This window comes from Notothenia coriiceps, unplaced genomic scaffold (assembly GCF_000735185.1).
Source record: "Notothenia coriiceps isolate Sejong01 unplaced genomic scaffold, NC01 NC01_scaffold00021137, whole genome shotgun sequence".
Taxonomy (NCBI): Eukaryota; Metazoa; Chordata; class Actinopteri; order Perciformes; family Nototheniidae; genus Notothenia; species Notothenia coriiceps.
The window spans coordinates 1-8,170 of NW_011353838.1; the positions used below are offsets into that span (position 1 = coordinate 1).

Consider the following 8,170-nt stretch of genomic DNA (forward strand, 5'->3'; position numbering starts at 1 on the left):
AAGTACACAATCTGAGTACTTCTACTTTTACTCAAGTACAAGATCTGAGTACTTCTACTTTTACTCAAGTACAAGATCTGAGTACTTCTACTTTTACTCAAGTACAAGATCTGAGTACTTCTACTTTAACTCAAGTACAAGACCTGAGTACTTCTACTTTTACTCAAGTACAAGACCTGAGTACTTCTACTTTTACTCAAGAACAAGATCTGAGTACTTCTACTTTTACTCAAGAACAAGATCTGAGTACTTCTACTTTTACTCAAGTACAAGATCTGAGTACTTCTACTTTTACTCAAGAACAAGATCTGAGTACTTCTCCCTCTTTTTAAATGTATACTGATGCTTTTAAAAGTAAGATAGTAAGTCATAGTTTGAATGCAGGACTTTTTCTTTTAGAAAAGTATTTTCACACTGTAGTATTGCTACGTATACTTAAGCAGTATGTCTAATGCAAGGCTTCACTTGTATTTGTAAACTGTAGTATCGCCACTTTTGCCCAATTAAAATGTCAACGCTGGTGTTTCCTTGTAAAAAGTAGAGAATCGATGCATTGGAAACAGACTTTAGTGTTTTTTTAATGTTGGCTGCAGGACGTTTCCAGTATATTCTCCACTGTAGTTCTGCTGCTCTCCTGAATCATCTGAGTACTTCTTGGTCCTCACACACTGGTTCTGTTTGCAGCTGGTAACAGATTTACGGCTCGTCGCACTCCACACTTTGTTCCCGCCGCTTTTTATCTCCATGCTTAAGGTTTTACGGTTCCTCGTTGTCCCTGAACCTCTCGCAGCCTTCAATTAAAGCTTTGCCTCGGACACGGCACTTTGTTGTCGTTGGCAAATTGCTCCTTTCCTTTGCAACAACAGGGCAGATCCCCTCAGCTCATCAGTTGTGTTTCCATTACTGTGAATGGGGCAAACACACCCCCCTGCTGGGTTTATGACCCCCCCACCCCCTGTCTGAGGAAATCAGGTCAAGGGTCAGGAAACCCCCCCAAACTAAACAACAGTTGATTCTTCAACGCCGGGATTACCCAAAGTAAAGTTACACATTGTACACATAGGACAGTGTCTCACATAGTGAAGAGGATTGGGTTCACATGTGGATTTTCAGAGATTACAGTCAGAATTCTGAGAAAAGTCAGAAAAAGTCAGAATTCTAAGATTATTTTTATAAAAGGTCCCAAGTCTATAGTCCAAATTCTTCTTTCTAGAAGTTTTGAAATGGAGTCAGAAATCAAAGAAAAGTCTGGAAAATTCCCACCAAAGTCGAGAGTGGGAATTCTATTTTCGAGATTTAAGTCAGAATTCTGCGAAAAGTCAGAAGAATTCCACATTTTTCTTACTAAGAATTCTGAGAAAAAAGTCATAAAAGAATCTCAGAACTCAAAACATTTGATACTGCAATGCTGGAGACGAACCAAAGTCAAGTTAGGCTCTGTATATATCTGAGACCTGTGCTGTATTGATGAAAAACAGTATAATAGGGGAACTTTAAAGTCTGAAAAAGTCCCATTAAAGTCTTCTTTCTAAAACTTTTGAGAAAGACTGAGAAATATCCAGTAAGGTCGGAATTACATTTTTCTAAGACATTTTTGATTAAAGTCAGAAAAAGTCAGAATTGTTCTTAATAAGAATTCTGTGAAAAAAGTCAGAATCCGTCTCACAGAATCTCAGGAAAAAAAACAAAAAACTTTTGGTCAGATTTCATTAAAAGGTTCACATGTGGCTCTAATCCTCCTCCATACTGCAGTAACGCAAAGCCAGGCAGAATAAGTATTGTTCTGTTTTCTCGAGAACAAAGTTTGTCGTTTACATTTCTACTTTATTCCAAACATACCAACTTCTCACCAAATGGGATTTCTACTTTTCTCAACATTTCAACTTAATCTCAACATAATGCTTTTCTCTTCTGTTATATTGAACGTTATTCCTTTCAGTGGGACTTCAATCTCTACATTCTTTATTCTCGAAAACTAAATTAGTTCTCATAGTACCTGGCCCTAACGGTACGTCCACACGGCAGCGTCGCGTGCTTCAACGGAGACGCTGCCCTTTCACTTTGAATGGGGTGACGTCACGCTTTGCCGAACTGCATTGTGGTTCCGTCGCGTTCCGTCGTTCCGTCTTGCCTCCGTCGCTCGCTTCGAAAGTTGAGAAAAGTTCAAATGTTCAAGCGTCGACGGAAGCGCCCGCCAATCAAATCACATGCCAGTACAAGCGCTAGCCAATCAAACCGCGTGCTTGTGTGTCCGGGGCGGGAGGTTAATATGATTGGTTGTTGGTCGCGCGCCAGACACGCCCACCGGCAAGCTTCAACGCGACGCTGCCGTGTGGACGTGCCGTTAGAGTTTTGCATATAACTATTGTATTTTGTATAATATGTCGAGTTAAAGTTGCCCAAATCAAGTCTTATAATAGGTTCAACTGGGCATTTACAATTTTATAATGATACCATGATATATTTTCTTTTAATCTTATTTACAAAATTCTGATTTCTTAATGGGTTTTATTGACACTAGAGAATTGAATGTTTCGTTATCCACACTTTTGGCTTTTTCTGGTTCAATAAAAAACCTTTATTCTCTCCGTACAATCGCTCAGTGTTGGAAAAATGGCCTCTTATTGAGCTTTATATGTTTGAATTGTCCTCCATAAGCAATAAAAGCAGCATAGGCGCGTGAGCAGTGAATATAATGAATCTCTATTGTTCATTGAGGGGGCGAACGTTATGTATTTTACCCACTTTTTCTAATGCAACACATGGTTGACTTTTTTATGAGTTTATTGTTTTTTTTCATAACTAATGTAGGCTAGTGCAGGAAGTTTGTATAAACGCAGGAAATTACTTTTAAATCAGAGAAACCACCCATACATTCGCCAATTATATATCCAAAGTTTGCTCCCCCATTGTAAAATATAACCAGGCGCCCCGCAGATGTAACAGCGGTGAAGACCACCTACTGAAATCATGTTAAAGTGGAAATATCTTTATAATTATGATGTTTTCCTTTTTTCTTCTACTAAATACTTTCAGATACACTTCAGTTTGTCGTTTCTACTCTATTCCATCAACTTCTCTCCAAATGGCATTTCTACTTTTCTCAACGTTTAAACTTAATTCTCATTAACTGTAAAATGGTAGAATTTGAAGTAGTTTGTAAGGAATTGGGTTTCTATAATGGCAGTTTGTGATTTTAAGGCTGTTTAAAGGTGGGGTAGGTAATTCACTTCAGAAACACTTGTTGTTATATTCCATGGAATGCTCTTAACATCCCGATAGCAATGAATACATTAAATGCTTTGACAATAAATACATTCAAATATTTCATCTGTGGAAGCCGTGGCGCTGTGAAAAGCTAGACTAATTACTTTCACCGGCCCACCGAAAATAACTGGATGGCCTACCTGCCTGTCAGCCTTCCATCTGTGCACAAACTTATCTCGTGCCCTCATTGGTCATGTGCGCGTTCGTGTGTTGGAGGAGGGGCTCTGTGAGGAAGTCTGAAGGAAGATTGTTTTCCCGCTGCGTATTTTTAAATTGTAGCGCACTCGAGCTGGTTTCTCCGTTCTTACCTACCCTACTTTTAAGCGAGACAACGACATGTTGATAACTAGCTTGATTTGTGCTTAGTTCTCTCACAAATGTACTGCAAGATAGACTTTTATGTACGACACCTTAAAACTATAGGAAATTAAGTTTTGGTCGAATAGATTTTCTTTACAAATAGACTCTTAAACGCTATTTCAGTGAAACAAAGCCATTTTGTCAACATCAATGATTCTTGCTTGTTTCTTCTACTAAAGACTTTCAGATACACTTGTATGTATGAAAAAGTGTACAACTGGTAGACTCTGAGGTAGTTTGTAAGGATTAGGGTTTCTTTAATGGCAGTTTGTGAACGTAAGGTTGTTTTAGTTGATAACTAGCCTGATGTGTGCTTAGTTCTGCAGCCATAAGCGTAGGAAGGCATTCTTAAAAATGATTTAATGTGAACTTCTTACTGTACGAGGAGATTAAACTCTAAGAAGGTGCAAAGAAAGTTCATATCGTCAAAGGATTACGGAGGATGGAAGTCCTTTCAGGGGTGGTCCTTCCCTTTTACCACTCGCTAATTATGAATGCTACATAATTCATAATAAAGAATTTAAATTCTGAGAAAAGTCAGAATTCGACGATTTCTTTCAGAAAAAGTCTGAAAAAGTCCCAATAAAGTGTTTAGTCAGAATTCTTCTTACTATACGTTCTGACATGACAATGTGACAATGTCTAAAGTGCTGAAGAGGATTAGGGTCACATGGGGATTTTCTCAGAAATTAAAGTCAGGATTCTGAGAAAAGTCAGAAAAAGTCGGAATTCTGAAAAACGTTTTTTTTTTTTTTTTAAAAGTTCCAATAAAGTCTATAATCAGAATCTTCTTTCTATACGTTTTGAGAAAGAGACAGAAATCTGGGAAAAAGTCAGAATTCAGAGAAAGCCTGAACAATTCTCACTAAAGTCGGAATTCTATTTTGAAATAAAAGTCCAAACAATGATTTGATGTGAACTTCTTACTGTATGAGGAGATTAAACTCTAAGAAGGTGCAAAGAAAGTTCACAGCGTCAAAGGATTACGGAGGATTTATCGAGATGAAGTCCTTTCCTTATTACCACTCGCTAATTATGAATGCTGCCCGTTTTGATTTCAGCGAACACTAAGCCTGCTCACAGAGAATAGAGACAGACGATAAGAGTCTTAATCCCCACCATGTGCGCTCTTAAGACTGGGGGAAAAAACAGCGCTGCTTGAACACTTTAATCAGCGATTGGGAGATACCGGCGAAAAGGAGGAGATGAAACGCTTGGAAGTGCCGGATCAGGATTTGACGTCAAGCATGATTGTACAAAGAATGACTCAAGGGGGATTTGGTGTCTAAAGTTTTATCCAGATCTTTGCTGGAGTGTGAAAAAAACTCATGTTCAATCAGGCACTGCAGGTCACAAGACTTTATCTCCAATCTCGCAGATTGGAAGTAGCACGCGGAGCTTTTTCCTCTCACGTTGACGTGTCACGATGTGTCAGAGGTGAACGAGAGGACGTCATTCCGGGAGAGATTTGGACCACCGGAGTCTGAGTCGTGCTCTGATTCAGGGAACGGGAGGAAACAGAGAGATTAGAAAAGGTTAAATAGAGTTTAGTTGGAGATCAGGAGCAATCTGGAAAAGAAGCATGGGAGTCAGTTCAACAGACCTTCTGTACTTTTTATCAGACTGATGTTCTGTTCTCTTGATTTACGGATTGATTTGACACTGATAGATCTAGGTTTGATTTGCATTAGTAGGATTATAAAGAGTATTGGAAATTCTATTTGTTCGATTTCAACCGTATTCAATGTAAATACTGCTATATTTTACAATTTGTTTTAATGTTATTATAGTTTTCTTCAAATAGTTCTCTATCTGTGTTTTTTATTTTTGTTTTATTTGTATGTATATACCACAACACCAAGTCAAAGTCCTCGTATGTGTTACCTGGAAATAAACCTGACTCTGCTTCTGATTTCTGAAAGACGTTGTTGACGTTTTCTGGTTGAACGAACTGATCCCATCCTCCTGACTGGAAAAGTCTCTAAAAGCCCTTGAGAGAATTTCTTTGAATTCTGCACCAAAATCCACTCAGATTCAAGAATGAACTGATGAGAACATGGTGTTTTCAGGAGAGAGAAACTCCCTCTGGTGGGAACACAGGGATTTGAGCCTTTGCAGACCATTTACATGCACTAAAACCTATAGAACACTCTAGAGGAAAGGGAAAACCCCATAATGAACGGCTTCTTTAGTTCGAAAAACAAAGGCAGTAGGGAAAGACAAAATGGTACATTCAATATTTCAGTGCAAGTGGAATCCTTTACTCCAACATTTTACCCTTACAGGATGACATTAGCTTCCATGTTGTATGGTGTTTGAATTTGCTAATGCAGAGGTTGAGACACCGTGCATGTCTGGTATGTTTGTACCAACAACATATTAACTAGACTGGACCTTTTGTGCAATCCACCTTTAAACTGATTAACTGATTGGTCCCTTTGTTTCTTCCACCAACAGCTTTCAAGACCAAGATCAAGGAGGTGACGCGGGAAAACATGGACCGCAAGGTGGTCCTGCAGAAGAGGAAGAAGATGCTGAAGACTGGGAACCTGAAGAAGAAGGACATGAAGTCGCTGGTGTTGTACTTGAAGAATGGCGCCGATTGTCCCTGCCAGCAACTGGACAACCTGGGGAACCAGTACCTGATTATGGGCCGCAAGGTAGACAAGCAGTTCCTCCTCACTGGGATCCACAAGTGGGACAAGTCCAGCAAAGAGTTCAAAAAGGCCATCAAGAAACTCAAGACCTACAAATGTCCCGCCTTCGAGAACGTCTTCAAATAATATGTCCCCCGTCGTCCTTCGTTCGCATCTCATCCTACATATGAACTTGCACAAAATCCCAAACTTTGCTTTCTATTGTCCTGTTTATATATCTATATATCTTTGTATATTTACAGATATACTTTGGAAACGTCCTTTTGTTAAGTTTTAAGATGATTGTGGTGAGTGATGGCACCACAGTATGCTGGGTTTCCTTTTTTTAAATCTGCCTTAAGAAAAAGGATTTTGTAGTAAAAGCCCTTCCTCACTGAAATCATTTCCACTATGTTTGTAGATACAGTATCTTTCTTACTCTTGCTTAAAAGTTGAGTGGATTTTATCACAAAGCGCTCAATAAGAAGATTGATACCACTCTTGTATCTCTACTTTAAATATGAAGCTAGAATCAGAAGGTGGCTAACTTAGCCTAGCATAAGTAGCATAGGTTAGCCGGGTTTGTCCAATAGCTAAAACACAAGTTTGTTGTTATTGGTACAGATTAAACTAATGAAATGTGTGTCAATTAGTGAGTTTAAAAAGTGCTGATAGACATGTTTTGGACCAACCAATGCTAGCTGCCTCAAGTCTTTATGCTAAGCTAACCATGTGGCGCTAGCTTCATATTTAGCTTGCAAGTAGAGTGGATTTTATAACTGAGAGCTCAATAAGAAGATACCACTCTTGTATCTACTTTAAATATGAAGCTAGGATCAGAAGGTGGCTAGCATAGCCTAGCCTAGCATATGTAACAGAGTTACAAGTTAGCTGGGTTTGTCCAATAGATAAAACAAATAGCATTTGTTGTTATTGGTACAGACTAAACTATGACATATGTGTAAACTAGTGAGTTTATTGTTGACATGTCTTGGACAAAGCCATGCAAGCTGCTTCAAATCTTTATGCTAGGCTAGCCATGTGGAGCTAGCTTCATATTTAGCGTACAGACTCAAGAGTGGTGTAGATCTTCTCCTCTAACTCTCAGCTAGACAAATGTTTAACTTTTCTTTCAGATAGTCTTATCATTTAATAACAAATCATAAAACCAGTTATTAGACTCCAGATTACTGTTGAATAACGTATGGACAGAGTTCTGCCGTCAGCTGATTGAAGAATGCACTACCAATCATTTGGATCATTTCCTTTTCATTTCATTATTGACTAACCACCAATCTGCGTCATGAGATAACATAGAGGCCTTCATGGTAGAGTTCTTTATACCTGTTGTGCGTTGTTACCTGATATTTGTTTTTTTCGCACCACTTTTCTTACTCTCTACATCCAGTCTTCAGTTATCAGTACAACAAGTGCAAAAATTGCAATGTCTGTATTCTGTTTTTTCTATTTTAGCACTATTTTGTTTCAGTTTGAATGTCAGCGGTGCATTGCTGCCTATTACTTGTACATACACATTTTACATAAATATGTAAAACTGAAAAAGTGTCTCTTTTATTTATTTTTTATACTTTTAAATCAGTTTTTAAAGGGTGTGTTTATGTCCATTTTGGTTGATTGGTTTGTCCTGTAACATATCTCACCAACTACAGGATGGATTGAAATTACATGTGGCTTAATAACAGTGTATCCACTAGATGGAGGAGATCACGTGACTTAACCTGTAGCAGCGAGGAATCAATATTTCCAGACTTTTATTTTCCATTTGCTAAAAGAAACGCAGCATTATTTAAATTCACTTTTTATCACTGTTATGGCAACAACATAAAACCGTTTTATTCAAATATGATGTTTATAAACTGCTTAGTTTCTGCAACTGTAAAATATCT

General features: G+C 38.3%; 1 pseudogene; it reads left to right on the forward strand.

Annotated features, from left to right (window-relative positions):
- Positions 1-6,071: 6,071 nt before the first annotated feature.
- LOC104953131 (secreted frizzled-related protein 1 pseudogene) lies at positions 6,072-7,826 on the forward strand (annotated as a pseudogene).
- The last annotated feature ends 344 nt before the right edge of the window (positions 7,827-8,170 follow it).